Here is an 18,407-nt window from a genome sequence, read left to right on the forward strand (position 1 = left end):
TTGCAGAACTCATACAATTAAACCTAACCAAATCTAATTGCATAACAGTAAATCAATCAATAGGAATTAATCTAAAACATTAACAATCAACAATAATAAATCACCCCTTCATATTATTAACGGATCCCCAAGAACCCTAGAATAAGACTACTCAGACATAATTAAATCTAAGCTAATTAAAACAATTAAACAAAGCATCATTAAAAGCAATACAATATTAAACTAGATATGAAAAATAATATTTTTGCTTTTTTTTTTTTTGAGGGAAATGAAAATAATAAATTAAATAAAAGCAAAACAAAAGTATTAATATAACTAAAGCAATAAACTGAACTAATGAAAAACTAAATTCATAAAAAAACAAACCTAAAAACTAAAACTAAAAGTAAGCTAATAAGTACCTAATCTAAAAGCTAAGCTAAGAAAACTTGCTAGCCACGAACCTACGTACTACTATTGTTTTTATAAAACAATGAAGAGGAGTTTTAGAGGAAGTCAAACTACTACTCCCACTAAAACTAATATTACTACTCCTAAACCGACATTCATCAATCATCAGCAACCGGGCCCAAGAATGCACAAGCCCAATAGCTGAAGTAGCCTAGCGCTGATATCCGCCCATTTGAGTGATCTTCAAAATCTAATTTAATTGTTAGGCTCTTCTCCTTTGGGACGTAATTCCTTCTTTTCCATATTCAAGTATTACACTACCAACAAAATTAGTATTCCAAACGAACCGAGCCCTTAATCACCGAATCAAATTTAATTAGCTCGACCTTAGGCTTCAAATATACGGTCATAAAATACGATCAAACTCTAATATCTTCGTAGTGGTCTAATAAGCCCGGAAATTGTCATAATTATGCAAATTCCTACAAAATAATACTAATTATACAAAAACACTAGAAAACGTATATTAGTAATAAAAATAACTCCGTATAGCTCAAATAAGCACAAATACGACCGTAGGATGGAGAATAAAAATATATATAAAATAGACTCATCACTACTCAAGCAAGTTTTTCAAGAGTGCCTGGAGCATTGTTGGTGAAGATTTCATTGTTGCAGTTGTGGATTTTTTCAACTCTGGTCAGTTGCTCAAACAGGTTAATACAACCACTCTCACTTTGATCCCTAAGGTTGTTGTGCCTACCCATGTATGTCAGTTTCGTCCTATTTCTTGCCTTAATCATCTTTATAAGATCATTTCTAAAATCATATGCTCGAGACTTCATGAGGTTTTGCCTGTGCTTATTAATGATGTCCAGAGTGCTTTTAATAGTGGTAGATTGCTCAAAATATTTTTCTCTGTCAGGATGTTATGAAGCAATACAATTACAGTAATAAACCCCCCAAATGCACTATCAAAATCGATCTTAGAAAGGCATATGATTCCCTTAGCTGGGAATTCATTAAAGTGATGTTGATTTCTTTGCATTTTCCTAAAAAGGTGGTAAACTGGATTATGTGTTGTGTTTCTTCTCCTTCCTATTCCCTTCTCATCAATGGTTGTCTTCATGGTTCTTTCAAAAGAAAAGGGGGGATTAGATAAGGTGACCCCATGTCCCCCCTTTTGTTTGCTATTGCTATGGAATATCTTTCTAGACGCCTTTGTACTCTTGGTGACAATGTGGGTTTCAAATTTCATTATCGATGTGCTAGAGAGAAGATTAATCATTTCATGTTTGCTGATGATTTAATGAATTTTTCTTATGGTGATTGTTAATCTGTTAGTCTCAATTTGGATGCCCTGAATGAGTTTTTTCTTGTCTCTGGCTTGTATGCTAATTTGGATAAATATGCCATTTATTTTGGTAATGCCCAAAAGATCTGAATAGAAATCAAGGAACGCTTCAGCGACACCATCAAAAGAATCCCTCCCATTACCCTGCATATTTGTAATTTTACACCCCATCAAGGAATCAAGGAACGCTTCAGCGACACCATCAAAAGAATCAAGGAACGCTTCAGCGACACCATCAAAAGAATCCTTCTTTTATTCAGGCTAGCATGAAAGTAAGCAGAGTTGTCATCACCATGTTTACTCCATCTGGTTTTTGCTTTCTGAGTTAGGAAACTCATCCTTGCCTTGTGAGTTACAGTAAAATGAGCCCTAGCTTCACTTTCAGCCTACTTCAAAACCACATCACCGGGCTTCTCTTGGATCTTCAACTAGCAAAGATTAAGAGCATGTTTGGCAGCCTCATCAGCCTTTTTTAATATCATTGAATAATTCATAGTAGTTCAGACTTTTCAAAATGTTTTTCAACATTTTCAATGTAGACACCACTTTGAACATAAACACTTTTCACCTTATCTAAAAAGAAGTCGGCATAAGTCCACATGTTTAAAAATCGGAAAGGTTTCTTCCCCAGGCCATACTAGTATCATCAAAGAATCTAAGGACACAAGGACAATGATCAAATAAACCCTATGGAAAGAAACAAGTTGTAACAGTAGGAAATTTATTTTTACATTCTATATTAGACACCAATCTGCTTGTCCATTCTGGAACAAACATTAAACTCATCCAGCTACTTATTAGTCCAAGTATAAAATGCACCAGAACAAGGATGATCAGATAAATAACAATCATCCAGACAAGATTTAAAAGGTTCAACCTCGGAGAGTGAAATAGCAGAACCTAGTCTTTCATTAAGGTTCTGAATAGAGTTAAAGTCACCACCAACAAACCAAGCACCATTCACACCCCTACTTATTCTTCTCAAAGCATCCCATAATTCCAATCTTAGGTCTGGGTTATTGTATCCATACCTAAAGGTGAAATCAAAACAATCCCATGTCCCAATATGAGAGATAAGTACATGGATCCATTGATTTTCTACATCAATAATGTTAACAGAATATACATAGGGAAACCACACCAAAATAATTCTACCATTATCATCAAAATCGTAATTAGCACAGAATCACCAATTCGAACCTAGAACATAAGAGACTCTAGCAAAGCTTTGAGGCTTTACCTTTATCTCTATAGAAACACAAATAGACCAATGTTTTGTTACTTAAGAAACAACACTACATTATTCAATCTCCCCCGTCTATTTAGGCCTCTAATATTCCAAAAACTATCCATTTGGGATAATCTCAGCAGGCACCCCAACATCATGCATTGTATTTGAGTTCATCAAGACTCCAAAAGAATTATTATTTTGCACACCGAGAATACCATCAACCATATCAGCACTACTATCTTCAGTCATCTCTAAAGGAGCTGCTAATTGTATTTGTTGCTCATTAATATTAGGAACATTTGGTTGTTGCTGCTTTCTAACCCAGACCTTTTTAGTCCTCTTCTTAGGCACTTCATTCCCCTCGAAAATGCCCCATACCTTTACAATGATTACATTTAATCGGGATCCATTCATAATTAACCTTCTGATATACCATATTGCCTAGTTCATTATCAAAAGAAATTTCACTAGGGAAATCTTGCTGAATTTTAACTTCCACCATAATGCGAGCATATTCCAAAATGTCCTTTCTAGTAGTCGCCTTATCAGTTTTGATTGGTTTACCAATCAGGCTAGCAATTTTGATTAACGCACTTCTACCCTAATATTTTAGATCAAGCTTATGGAGCTTAACCCAGATAGAAACCGTACATATCAGCTCAAGGTCCAAATCCATGCCATCCAACCATTTTTTTAACAATTATTGGTCTACCATCAAACATAACAGGATCAACATTAAGAGTCTTCTCCCTTCCTTCAACATTCTTAAAATGAACAATGAAGACCCCATTTCCCATTTTCATCACTTTATCCACACCAAATTTCCCCCAAACACTTCTAGCAAAAGCATTTAACACATGGCAAGGTGGTTTACCACCATGAACAAGCCCAACAATAGCACAACTCCAATATTCAAGTTCAATTTGGATATCATCAAAAGAAATTTTCAAAGTACCATTATCAGAATTATTAATCACATCAGCATGATTTGGTTCGAGATTTATACCTTCATCACAGACGTTTTCAAACAAAGAAGCTCTCCATGTTTGTCTAGCATTGTGATAACTTGATTGTCTAATTTCAGAATCTCTGATTGTCCCCTCTCTACAAACTCCAACAAGGACTTTCTCAATAACCCCCATACAACCCTCACCAATATCAAACAATGATCTCAAACCCACATTTGCTCCAGCCATAGGACGATTACTCACACCACCAATCCTAGCGACGCTAGGCAATATTGCAGACCAAGTGTTTGTTGTTTCCACCTGCACCTGAGGAGTAACCAGCCCCGAAGAAATTCCCACACCATCTGTTTCGGGCTTTTTTATGTGTCCTACAGGAGAGTCACAACACCAAGACTGGATCCCCGCGCCTGTACCTGCAAAACAACGGAGACTCTCGGGGGTGGGAGTTCCGCCTCCGACGATCAAGTTAGCACGTGTTCGGATGTAAAAAGTGCGGAAAAGTAAAGGGGATCAGGCCTCTCTTAGGAGAGAAGTGATCATCCGGCTGTCTGAGACAGCCTCAATATCCGAGAGTTTCACTCACTAATTTGTGTAGATTGAATTTGTATTCAATTGAGTTCTTCGTAACTGATGTATATGATTAATATTTATAGCCCTCTGGGGACAGGTGCCCTTTTAGGTTATTTTAACCTAAGTAGATTGGCTTCCCACCGTTTTACGGTTTCTAGGGTTATGGGGTTAAAGCCCGTTTTCCCCTTTGAATGACACGTGTTATGCTCTAATTGGCTCATTCAGCGCTGATCTTAGGGACACGTGTCGCAGTGGCGTTGGTTCTTATGTCAAGGGTATTTTTACCCTAAACATTAGCCCCTCGGAAGGAGTAATCTCTATTTCAAGAGGGATTATTCCTTCCAAATATAAGACCCTTAAAGCCTCTCTGGTCGGCATTGATACCTTTTAAGAGGGATTGTTCCTTCCGAATATAAGACCCTTAAAGCCTCTCTAGTCGGCATTTAATAAAAGAGGGATTTGATTAACTTGGAAAATTTTGATACCTTGAACGGTATGACATTTTCAAAGTTAATCAATCATAATAATGATTGCCGCTGAACTAGACAGATGTCGAATCTTATTGCTTTTAGCCCCACTATGTTGATAGCCCCAGATCAGGCGGACTGTCGACTATCGAGTAGGGGGTAAGTGCTCAATATTATCTAGCCATTGGCCTCTTTTAGGTTGTTCTAAAAGGAACAATGCTTAGCTGCTTAGTTTTTGGGCTTAGCTTACGTCTGCTCATGTTGGAGTAGACGGCTTTAAATATCATCCGGCCATCGGCCTCAGTATCCGGCCATAGGCCTCATAGAGTTGTTCTTAAAGGAACAACACTTAACTGCTATGCTTTTGGACTTAGCTTATATCCTCAAATGAAGCCGACGGTATTGCTTTTGAGCAACAGCAAGCGGCATCTGACCAAGATAGTTACTGGGTACCACTGGTATTTAATAGTCGGCAGTTTGTTATCTTGGTCTCGTTTGATCAATTCAAATGGCTGCAAGCTTGCCTTTTTTGACAGTCGTAAGTTTATAGAGCAATGTGCCACCCGAATGGGAGATGCTCTCTGCGACGAATTCACCCAAATGGATGTCGCCGGACGCCTCCTCATGTTGGAGCAGACGTATTGTTTAATTTAATAAGATCATCCGGCCATAGGCCTCAAGTTGATCATCCGGCCATAGGCCTCAATTTGATCATCCGGACATAGGCCTCATTTGGTTGTTCTAAAAGGAACAAAACGTAGCCGCTAAGTTGTTTAGACTTAGCTTATATCTACTCATGCTGGAGCAGATGGTTGATTTAGATTTTTCCGCCTGTACATTGCACAGGCGGTGCTTCTACTTAAGCCAATTAGACCTTTTCGGTTGGTATGCTGCCCTTGAGGGAGACTTAATCCAATATATAATTTCTCAATGGGAGTTTGAACGGTCTTTTTAAGCCGTCAAACTTTAGTGTTGAATCAATAATAATATTAATAATAACGTAATAACAATATAATGTTTATACCGAGTTATTAGAACGGTACCTTTCAATGGAGGATTTCATCAACATGCTGGACGACATGATGCCTCCTACTTGATTCATGAGAATGAGCTCTTCAAATGGTGATAGGCGACCGTGGGATGCCGAGTAACCGAGCTCGAGAAACGAATTTGCTCTCGGATTATACAGACGACTCTTTATTGAGATGCCTGCTCTCTTTTTTTTTTTTTTAAATCATAATAATGATAATTCTTAAACACTCATGACAACCGAGCTATAATAATGGTTTAACCATGCCGCTTGCTTTCATTCGGCCTCAAACCACACTCATGATAATACTTGACCTCGAACTCTATTCATTCGACAGGGTATCCAAACACTCGGTTATTACCCATGGAATTTCATGAGGTTGCATTAGACCATATACATTCGGCAAGGCTTGAGCCATACACAAGGGCAATCCGTTCAGCTTCGAAGTCACGCTTGCGGTGATGCCGCTTGTTGTTAGTACAACCACGAGGCTTTGCTTGATTGTGCCGGCCATCCAGGCTATTCATGGCTTAGCTTGTATACATACAACCAGACTATTCATGTCGTATGCTAGGTGATTGGGTTATTTTATGCATCCCATAACTCAAACGGATCTATTTGAACCATACTCATGCCGGATGATAAAGCCGACCACTCTAAAATGCCCGGACATCCGGACTGTCCATGGTGGCTTTGAATAATCACAGCCGTTAGCAACATGGCCGAATGCTCGCTCGGCAATGCTGCCATTTGGACGCACGAAGGAGAGGCATTCCTTACATGGAGCTCGGTGAACAACATGCTAGATGCATCATAACTTAAACACTCACAACCGGTTTTTAATGTCATTCTCCTAGTCATCCGGACACTAAACGGCGGCTGAACTTCCTGATAGCCACAACATAGAGAACGTCTCTCTCAAGGATGCTAGTGTCGGCAGCTTATTATTTAACCCGTATACACACAGCCGGTGAGTATGCCGGCTGCATGGTTAGAGCTGGCCGGACGCTTGGCTTGTTAGAGCTGACCATGGCGTTGTAGTGTGCACCCACAACCGGTTTTATTATTGCAACCCATGCGGCACCCCTCCGGACAGTCGGGCTCGTCTAGCCTTCATACAGCCGGCTAAACATTTTGCCGCCTAGCCGGATGCTCGGTGGCTGGGATTGAGCCGGTTGTGCCTATTAATAACAACAGCGTAAGAACCGTAATGCTCATGCATGATAATGCCAGTTGCACGTAGCTTATCCCGTATATACACAGCCGGATGCTTGGTGGTTGGGATTGTGTCGGTTCTATCACCACCTTGGTGTAGCATTGTTGCCGCCTGCCAACTTAAAAACCAAGAAAGGTGCCGCTTGAGTGCTCTCGAGATAAAAAAAAACTAACCAGCTCATGGCTCCCTCTATAATGTCGCTTGTTGTTCGCATTCAAGGTTTGGCACTGAAGAGTTGAACGCTCACGGCTGCTGCCACCAAGTGCCGCCTGTCAGCTTATTTGCGAAGACCAAGAGGGTGCCTTTACCAATGCCTAACATTGAAATGCCGGCTACTCAAGCTTAGACGGTCACGAGGATTGGCTTGATAGTCTTGGCTTTGGGTTTGTTAGCTTGCTCTCGGCAAGGAGAATGTCGGCTGTACCCATTGAGTGTAATAGCTTAAGAGCCACCCACTCAATGCACGATAATGCCCTTAATAGTCATGAGGACTTGCTTGATAGCGTCGACCATCCGAGCTATTCATGATTTAGCTAGTAGACAAACAGCCGAACTATGTCAACATTTATATAGAGCACGTTTTTGAATAATACTCATGCTAGATCTAAACCAGGCCGCTTGTGTGTCAACATGTTTGGGCATGCCGACCGGTTTACCACGCTAGTAGCACAGCCAGCAAGTGTAGTGCCGCTTGTGTGTTATTCTCACACTTTGGCTGCTGGTCCGGCTGACCCTGTTTCATTCCTTGGCTTGGTTGCCGTTTGGCTTAGATGCCGCCTATGCTAACACACAGGCTCTCATTCACGCAGGAGGTGCATCCTACTTGGCTTTTATAGCGACTCATCCATTGAATACCGAGCCTAAGTTGTTGGAGCCCCTCTCGGCAAGGATAGTATCAGCTGCCCCCATTGAGTGCAATAGCATGCTCTTGATAGGGATAGTGCCGGCTGACCCTATGGATTCAACCAAGCTATTCGACCGGTTGTAGGCTTTGCTTATATGGAGCTCTTGGATGACTACGTGTACCAAGCAGCCCCTGCTCACACACATGAACGGACCCATTGAACTTGGCATTGGGGCCGCCTGTATTTGCGAAGACGAGGGGTTCCTTAAATCTATCTCGGAACAAAAGGTTTATCCCCAAATTTAAGCAGATGGGACTGTCAGTCCAAAGGTTGATCGCTCTGCACCGCCTGACCCCCACAGAGGGCCGACTGCATGTATGGTTGTCCATACAGCATATATGGCTACTGTGGCGCATACGGAGCCAAATGGATTATTAGAGGGCCAGTGTGGACGGACAAGCCGCCTGAATAACTCACTTTGCTTGATTGCGAATACCTCATTGAGGTATTCTGAAAGCTGTCTGGGTAGGTCGATGTTGAAGCCGACTTAGACATTTAGGATGGGGAGGAGGCACTCGGTCCTCGACTTCGACCGTAGGCCGTTTCTTATGTGCAAGCGGTACAGACTGCTGTGAAACCATCTTAGTAGTACTCTCCCCACAGACGACGCCAAATGTTTCGGGGTTTTATATGTGTCCTGCGAGAGAGTTACAACACCAAGACTGGATCCACGCGCATGTACCTGCAAAACAACGGAGACTCCCGGGGGTGGGAGTTTCGCCTCCGACGATCAAGTTAGAACGTGTTTGGTTGTAAAAAGTGTGGAAAAGTAAAGGGGATCAGGCTCCTCTTAGGAGAGGAGTGATCATCCGGCTGTCTGAGACAGCCTCAATATCCGAGTGTTTCGCTCTCTGATTTGTGTAAATTGAATGTGTATTCAATTGAGTTCTTCGTAACTGATGTAAATGATCAGTATTTATAACCCTCTGGGGACAGGTGCCCTTTTAAGTTATTTTAACCTAAGTAGATGGGCTTCCCACTGTTTTACGATTTTTAGGGTTATGGGCTTAAAGCTCGTTTTCCCTTTTGAATGACACGTCTCATGCTCTAATTGGCTCATTGAGCGCTGAGCTTAGGGACACGTGTCGCAGTGGCATTGGTCCATATGTCAAGGGTATTTTTACCCTAAACACCATCCATTGTAAGAGTAAGAGGACGGATTTTTAGGAATTTGTCTAGACCTAACTCCATTACCACCATGTGAACTATCACCTCCTTACACAATTGTATTGCCCAATTGTCTCTACATTTCGGCCGAACCAGAGTTCATAACCATCATCCAATGGTTGAACTGATTGCGCATCGTCTCCCTATTAATATTAGCTATTGAATCAACCACACTTCTATTTCGGATTACAAAATTCGAGTCGAATGTTTCAATCAAAACCGAATCAGTACCAACACTACTATTCAATTGAACCTCCTTCTGCAATTGTAATTGTTACTGTTTCTTTTTATTTTGATTTTGCTTTTGCTTTTTTTTTTTCTTGCTAGATGCAGATTTTTTGTTATTCTTCTTCTTTCCCCCCTTAGCCATGGCGGTAAGAAGAAAGGAACAAACCCGGAAAAGTTAGAAAGCTAGAGAAAAGGAAGAGTTTCTCTCTCTAACATTTATTTTGCGATATATTGACTCTCCACTGTTTATTTTACAAGTTATATATAACACTTCCTCCGTTCCCCTAATATTACAATATGGGGGGGGACATGGATTTTAAGATAAGGAAAGAGATAGAGAGAAATAAAGATAGGGACTCCATGTGATGGAGAGAAATAGAAGGACAACATGTGCAAATACGGAAATTTAGCAATATTGTAAAACTTTCAAAAATGGTAATTGTTGCATTATTAGGGGAACGAAAGGAGTATGACTTAAACCTCAATAACACAACATGTTTCTCATTGAAAATTGCATAATACACCAGGGTGCACCATCTGGTGATGTGGCATAACTACTTAGCATTAAATTAGTGGAAAATAAAAATAAAATAGTGGAAAAAAACAAAAAAAAAGAAATAAAAAAAAAAAACTGGGCGACATTATAGGGATTTATTCCCTTTAAACTGCTTTCATTTTTAAATTATTATCCTTAATGGACATTTTCATTTTTAAACATTTTAGAGATAGAAAATCAATTTTTAAAATTGCAGAGATTAATAGATTCAATTCTTCAATCGGTTTTCCAATAATTTAATTCCACTGTAATAGAATTCTTTGTAGAAGAAGTTAATAATGGTTTAGCAATCCGAATTTCGCCATGATTCTAATGCTAGATTTGTTGGTGTTGATGATGATGATATCAACAATGAAGGTGAATTCGAGGATATCGTAAACGAAAATGAAGGTAAATTTTATTATTGTTTTACAAATATATATTTATTTTTAGAGCAATATGTTTAAGGTTGAAAATGAAGTTCTTTTATTATTTAATTATATTCTTTTTTTCAACTTATTATATCTATTAGTGCTAAAATCAATGTTGATATTATATGTAAAACGCATGCACATTTGCTAAATATATATGTACTTTATTTTACTTTTTATGTACTTTTGCTGAACTCAAGTTGTTGAAATTAATGTTGATATTACGCATATATATTTGCTAAATATATAAGTACTTTGTTGTACTCTTTATATAATTTTCTAAAATCAATGTGCTGAAATCAATTTGTATATATTAAAAAATATTATTGACATATCCAAGATCGTTATTGATATATTAAAGAACATAGTTTTGTAAAAAAAAAATTAACAAATACATATATTGATCTACTATCTTAGGTTTTACTGAGGCAAGTGAATCAGAATTGTTTGACAGAAAAGTTAAGTCTGATGAAGAGGCTTATGAGTTGTATAATAGTTATGCCTTTAAACATTGTTTTGGTATACGTAAGGGTAAGTTAAATCGTAAAGAAGACAAAGTTAAATCGTAAGTAATATGTTCTTTTTTATAGAGGTCAGTGAGGAACAAATTGCAGCTTAGCAGTTTGATTGATAGTGGTATACCTGTTGCTGATGCAGTACGCGTTTTAAAACATCAAGCTGGTGGTGAGCCATGTATCAGTCTCATGCGGTATCTGGACCGCCTGGCTGAGCAAGGCAATCTTGACTCTTATGTCAAGAAATCTAAGGGGAACACTTCCTCGAAAAAGCAGTCGGCCAAAAAGAGTCAACAGGCTGACAGCTCTGATACAGATGATGCAGTCGTCTACACCATTGCAGGCGGCTTCTCAGGAGGCGGCCCCACTATCAGGGGCAACAAGAACAATATCAGGCGGCTAGACGTCAATTCCGTTCACCAAGACCGGTCCTCCAAATATTCATTTCCTGAAATTGTCATCACTGAAGAGGATTTAGGAGGGGTGAGGGGGCCGCATGACGACCCCATTGTTATTGAATGCAAAGTGGCCAACCAGAGAGTTGGTCGAATCCTCATAGATACCGACAGTTCTACGGACCTTATCAGTAGCAAATGTTTGTCAAAGCTCAAGTATCAGACTGACTGCATACACCCGGTATCCCACCCTCTAGTAGGGTTTGGAGGAGAAGTCGTCCACCCGGTTGGACGAGTGGATTTACCCTTGAAAAAGGGAAGGTCGACACATGGTGGTCCGGTTCCTGGTAGTTGAGGAACTCTCGGCCTACAACATGATTCTGGGACGACCAACCCTGAATTAATTCAAAAGCAGTTATAATCCCGTCTCTTATGTTGCTAAAATTTGAGAGGGACGACGGAACAGTCGGCTCCCTAAGGGGAGATCAGAAGATGGCCCGAGAGTGTTATCTCTCGGATATCAAGCCCACTGTCATGGCCGCTGGGTCAAGTGGTGGAAAAACTTTCCTTGACATAGTCAAGGAAAGTGCGCCTGATCAAGAAGCAGGCGGCAAGAAAAGAAAGGCTGCCAAGATGAGGGCCGCAAGAAAAGAGAAGAAATAGCAATCATTGGCAGAGGAGCGGTCAGATGAATTCCGCCCTCGGCCGGCTGGTGAGCATACGGACCTGATCCTAGACGACTCGTGTCCTGGCCGAACAGTCAAGGTTGGGACGACTGCTCGGAGAGTTCTTGGTGAGGAATTCTGTCAACTGTTGAAAGAATACAAAGACATCTTTGCATTCGAAGTCCATGAAATGTCAGGCATCAGTCCTGACCTGGCGGTACATAAACTGGTTGTGGATCCAAAAAAGAAGCCGGTAAGGCAGAAAAAGCGGAACCATGGCGAATAAAGAAGTCAGGCGGCAGCCGCCGAATTAAAGAAACTTCTTGATGCTGGGTTCATTCGGCAATGTTATTTCCCCAAATGGGTTGCCAATGTAGTGCTTGTTAGAAAGCCGAATGGTACCTGGCGAATGTGTGTGGACTATACAGACCTAAACAAGGCGTGCCCCAAGGACAGTTACCCTCTGCCTAAAATTGATAATCTGGTCGACTCAACAGCCGGCCATACTTTGTTGAGCTTTATGGACGCCTACTCTGGTTTCCATCAAATTCCTTTATGGAAGAAAGATCAGGAGAAGACGGCCTTCGTCACTGATCAAGGGTTATACTGTTACACGGTCATGCCGTTTGGTCTGAAAAATGCCCCGGCCACCTTCCAGAGAATGATAAATACTGTGTTCTTTGATCAGATTGGGAGAAACGTCGAGGCATACATTGACGATATGATTGTCAAGTCTAAGCTTCAGACATATCATCTGGAGTAACACCATGTCATTCTTAATCCCAAGAAATGTGTATTTGGGTTGAGTCTGGAAAATTTCTCGGATTCCTTATCAATCAGAGAGGAATAGAAGCGAACCCTGAGAAAGTGCAGGCAGTTATTGACATCCAATCGCCTAAACCCGTCCGAGAGGTTCAGAACAGGTTGTCTGGCGACCTTGGGAAGATTTCTAAGTCGATTAGGCGACAAATGCCTATACTTTTTTAGGCCATAAAGAAGAAAGCAAGGTTTGAATGGGGGCCAGATGATGAGGCGGCCTTCCAAAAATTGAAAGTTCACTAACATTCCTTGCCGAGGTTGGTCAGTCCTTTGCCCAAAGAAGTGCTTTACATGTATCTGGCCGTCTCAGATCATGCTTTAAGCGCTGTCCTTCTTGCTGAAAGAGACGGCTGCCAGCTCCCGATTTACTTTGTCAGTCATATACTGAAAAATGCCAAGTTGAGGTATCCCTTAGTAGAGAAGTTCGGCCTCGCACTCTTCATGGCCGTCAAAAAATTAAAGCCCTACTTTTTGGCACATGCAGTCGTATATACAGATCAACCTATCAAGCGGCCCCTGACCACCATGGAGTCGTCAGGCGGATGATCAAATGGGCCATAGAAATTCAGAGCCTCGAAGTCACATTCGAGCCTAGAAAAGTAGTGAAGGGGCAAGGCTTTGCTGATTTTATTGTTGAGATGACACGTCCCCCTTATTCTCAAGTCCCAAACCAAGTCTGGAAGGTATATGTGGACGGAAGCTCTACTTCAAATGGTTGTGGAGCAGGCGTCATATGTCAGTCGCTAGAAGGCGACAGGTACGAGTATGCTCTACGTTTCAACTTTCAGGCCTCAAACAATGAGGCAGAATACGAAGCTTTACTAGCCGGAATCCGCATGTGCAAGGCGGCTGGGGCAAGAAAGATAGACGCCTGTTCTGATTCACAATTGATAGTGAGTCAGTACAATGGTAAATACGAAGCGACCCATCCGGCAATGATCAAGTACTTACAGGCGGTACAACAAGCAGTCGGATCCCTTGAAGATTTTCATTTGATTCAAGTACCAAGGTCTGAAAACAATCAGGCGGATGCTCTTTCAAACTTAGCATCCTCGACTTCCTGTGATACTCCACGAACTGTTTTGTGGGAGGTGATGGAGAAAAAAAGCATCAAGGAAAACCCTATTGGAATCTTAGACAGAAGTTTAACCTGGATGGATCCAATCAGGGCATATTTGACAGACGGCACCTTGCTGAATGATCATTACCAGGCAGCTGCACTGAAAAAGCGAGCAGCCAGTTTTGAAATGATAAAGGGAGAATTACACAAAAGAGGGTATTTTCAGCCTTTCTTGAAGTGTGTTACTCCAGAAAAAGGACGAGAGATCCTAGAGACTTCATTCCTCCTAACCTATAATGCGGAAGCTGTTCTTCCAATTGAACATTACGAGCCAACTCTTCGAGTAATGTACGACGAAGAGGCGAACTAGGAATCCATGCGCCTTGCCTTGGACTCACTTCCAGAAAGGAGAGACAATGCAGTTTTGCGCCATGAAATTTACCGCCTGAGAATAACCAAATCCTACAACAAAAAAGTACACAAGCGTCCACTCAAAGTGGGGACTTTGTACTAAGAAAGATGGAATCAGTCGTAAGGCTAATGAGTCTGGAAAATTAACTCCCAATTGGGAAGGACCCTACTGAATCTATGAAGAGGTCAGGGACGGTACCTACCGTCTGGAAGCACCAGACGGCCAACCGTTGCCTCGAACCTGGAATGTAGATAATCTTTAAAAATATTACTTTTGAATGATGTAAATAGCCGAGAGCTACTTAATAAAAGTTTGTTATTTCATCCAATTTAATTTGTACTAAGAGGGGCATGCCTACTGATGAACAGTCGGCTACTCTCAATGCTTTATCTTTTACATGCTTAATTAAGAGGGGCATGCCGCTTGTTCCACACAACCGGCTACTCTCCCATTACACACTTCACCAAGAACTATCAAAGGCTCATAGCCGAAATGATCAGACCAGGCGCCAGGCCAACTGATCCAAATATTAAACTAATTCGACCTGTCCCAACATCATAGCAAACGTCCGGCGGCATCCATCCGGATGAAATTCGTCGCAAAGAGCAGCTCCCTTTTGGGTGGAACATTGTTCTATAAAATAATTACACGGCACCTATACGACTGTCTAACCAAGACAACCACGTAGCCGTTTCTCAGACAAGGATACCTCTCACTTGACCGACTAATCAGGTCCAACAAGTGTTTGCAGTAACCATCCAAGTCAAATAACCGACTGAACTACTTGGGATAAAAACAGCCGGTACCTTATGAGTTAATAGCCAACAAACATTGGCGAATAAAGGAGAACAATCGGTACCCACCGCTTCAAACCCCTACTACTCAGTCATTCGGCGACTATGTAACAATCATGTTTACTTAGTCACTCCTTAAAACTTTGTGTGAAACTAAAAAAGGTCTTCATATATCGCCTGTTCTTACTAAGTTAACACAGCAGGGACTAGCCGGCCTAGAACGCTTAGTGTCTCTTGCTTAAAACCATGGCAGGTAGGAAATCACCTTCCTACTTGGTTAATTCTAAAAATGACAGCACCGCCTGCCTAAAGGGGATCCAGTCTTTAAATGGAGTCAGATACCGGTTGGATAAATGGCCGACTGATCGCCTAGCCTGGAAACAGACAACCACTCGTCCAGGGGCATAGGCAGTGTGGCTACATCTTACCTGTCTACAACAATCGGCCAAACAAAACTGTCGGTATAGTATGCAACTGGATATCATGAGTTTCGATACTTAGCAAAACAAAAAGCACAAATTCGAAGCATGGCAAATAAGGCGACCTGAAATAATGGTTGCCTAAGTTATATTAACAGCCGGCCATAAAGACCAGCATAAATATTCAAAACCCCGGCCCCTTGGCCGGGTAAAGATACAAAAAAGAGCCGGTCATAAAGACCGGCAAAATAGTCAGAACCCCGACCCCCTGGCCGGGTAAAGAAAAGCAAACGGCACGCAGGCCGAAGAAAAAGAAGACAAGAGCTTAAGATGGGGGCAGATCTTCAACAATAGCAGCTGACGCCTGGTCAGCATTCTTCTTGCTTGACTCGGCCTCAGCTGCATCTTTCTTCGACGCATCTACCCCAATCGGCACTATGGCCACTATCGGATCCTCCTCCTCCAATGCCTCGTCCTTAGCAGCCGCCAGGATCTCTTGATTATATCTCTTAGAGCACTTGGGATATGTTTTTTCCAATGAGGCAAAGTCGGCATTGGGGAAGAGGCGGCCCCAGGTCAGGCGCTGGATTTGAGATGAGTCTTACATCATCTCTCGGACCAGATCCTTCTTTTCCTGCTCGGCCTTTGCCGAGAGCTCCTCAGTAAGACTCTTCTCTTGAGTCGCCAAGCGCTCCTTAATGTGGCCAAGGATTTCTCCAAGGTGTCGTATGAGGACATTTTTTGGCGGAGAGGTCTCAACTCGGCCTTGAGAATGTTGATGGTCGCCTCCAGCTCATTATTTCTCTTCTGCGCCGCCTCCAACTGAGCCCGGATAGTAGAAGTAGCCTGCGCCTGATAATAAAGAATATCAGTTGTCAAAATCTCATTTTGGGCAATTTGAAACATTGTCTTATCACAGTCAGAGGTGGCCATAGCTTTAACGGGCTTTACTTCTTTGTTCTTCCTATCAAGAGGCTTGCGAAGGCCGTTCACTCGGAGCAGAGACTAAGTAAAAGGAAACAGGCGTCAGGTTTTCAAACAAAAAACAGGCGTCCATAAATTAAACAACAAAGATATGCTAAGTATACCTCAGCAAGGAGCCCTCAATTTCGTCTAGGTCAAGGGTGCCGACACCCCTGACCGCCTCTCTCTCAGCCGGAGGGACGGCTTTGATCATGGACCTGGCCACCTCGACCAGGTCCGGTTCCTGAAGGCCGACTGTATCAAGCATAAACAAGCATGTTAGACATAGTAAAAAGGAAGTAGATCCGAATTCATAAAGACAGTTCCATACTTCTCGGCGGCCTGCTGGAAATTTGAGAAGGAGCGGCCGGCTGTTTCTCAACCGCCGCATTTTTCCTGACAGTGCCAGGAGAGCTCGCAACAGTCGTCCTCCGGGTCTTGGAGTCCGGCTGTTGCGAGGAGGAAGTTCGTGGTGTGCCCGTCTATAAAAAAAAGAGAGAGAAAGAGAGCACACGGTCAATATATGAACCCAACCTCAAAACACAAGAGGGGAAACGGTGAAAAGCTTGGAACCTATCAAGGGCGCCTCCTTGTTAGGGGAGTCGGAAGATTGTTGCATGATAGAAGCACGCAACATAGCAGCCTGATAGGCTTATCGCGTACCTAACAAAAATAACCTAACTATTCCTTCTAACTGTGTAGTAGGGCAAGTAAGGATCGAATCCCAAGAGACTATGGTTCATTCAATTAATCAGACTCAATTAATCACTAAGCACGTCACCAATCAATAATGGATGATAATAATCAACTAATATATTAAATAACACAATTAACTAGAGGAAATATTAATCAATAAACTAAAGCATCCAAGATCAAGCATTACCACGATTATGATTGATAAACTAATAAATCTACCCCCAATATATAAATCAATTGACAAGAAGAAAAGCAATCCCTAATAATAATACCAAAGGTCTCTTCCAAGTTATCAATGGCTTCCCAAATTAACTATCAAGCCTACTTCCGTGGAATCAAGCGAATAAGGGACATTAAACACCATGCCTAGATTCCTAATTATTCAATCATCTACTTCCGTGATGATCTTCAAACCCTTAATTGGAATAACCTAATCCCGTTAATACCCAACTTCCGTTGCAATAAGAACAAAGGGATGATAACAATACTAATTATTCCTAATCTAGTATTGGCATAAACACAATCAATTAAGCATGTCAATTGGGATTATTATTGGGGAATTTAAAGATCTACTTTATACATCAATCATAATCGAGCTTAGCAAGATCCCGGATTAAGGAAACTACTCACACATCATAATAAAATCAAAATCAAGTTCAAAAACAAGAAACAGTAAAGAAAACATATTTAGAGAACAGTGAATATCAGAAAAGAGTGAAGTAAGATAAATACCAATTACTCCAATTGAAAGAACTCAAATTGTTGATGAACAATTGATTAATCTGGGATTAAAAGATTGAAATTGCTTAAAGGAAATAAAACTAGGGTTCTTGAGAGTTTTCTAGGGCTTAAGGAGAAAAACTAATGAAAAACTCCCTTTAAAAGTTAATTACAAAAGGGTATTTATACCCCCAAAAGATAGAAATTCGGAAATAGCTGAAATCGCGCAATCTCGAACATCGCCCGGTCAGACCGGGCAGATCTCGCCCGATCGGGCGGAGGAAGGCTGCGTAAAATACGACAGTTTTCCTTCTTTGCCCGGTCAGACCGGGCGAACCTCGCCCGGTCGGGCGCGCGTAACACGTTTCCAGAATTGCATCTTCATAACTTGACTTCTTCATCGCCCGGTCTGACCGGGCGAAGCCTGCCCGATCGGGCGCGCGTTGCACCGTTCAGA

Source organism: Chenopodium quinoa, unplaced genomic scaffold, assembly GCF_001683475.1.
Source record: "Chenopodium quinoa cultivar QQ74 unplaced genomic scaffold, ASM168347v1, whole genome shotgun sequence".
Lineage (NCBI taxonomy): Eukaryota > Viridiplantae > Streptophyta > Magnoliopsida > Caryophyllales > Amaranthaceae > Chenopodium > Chenopodium quinoa.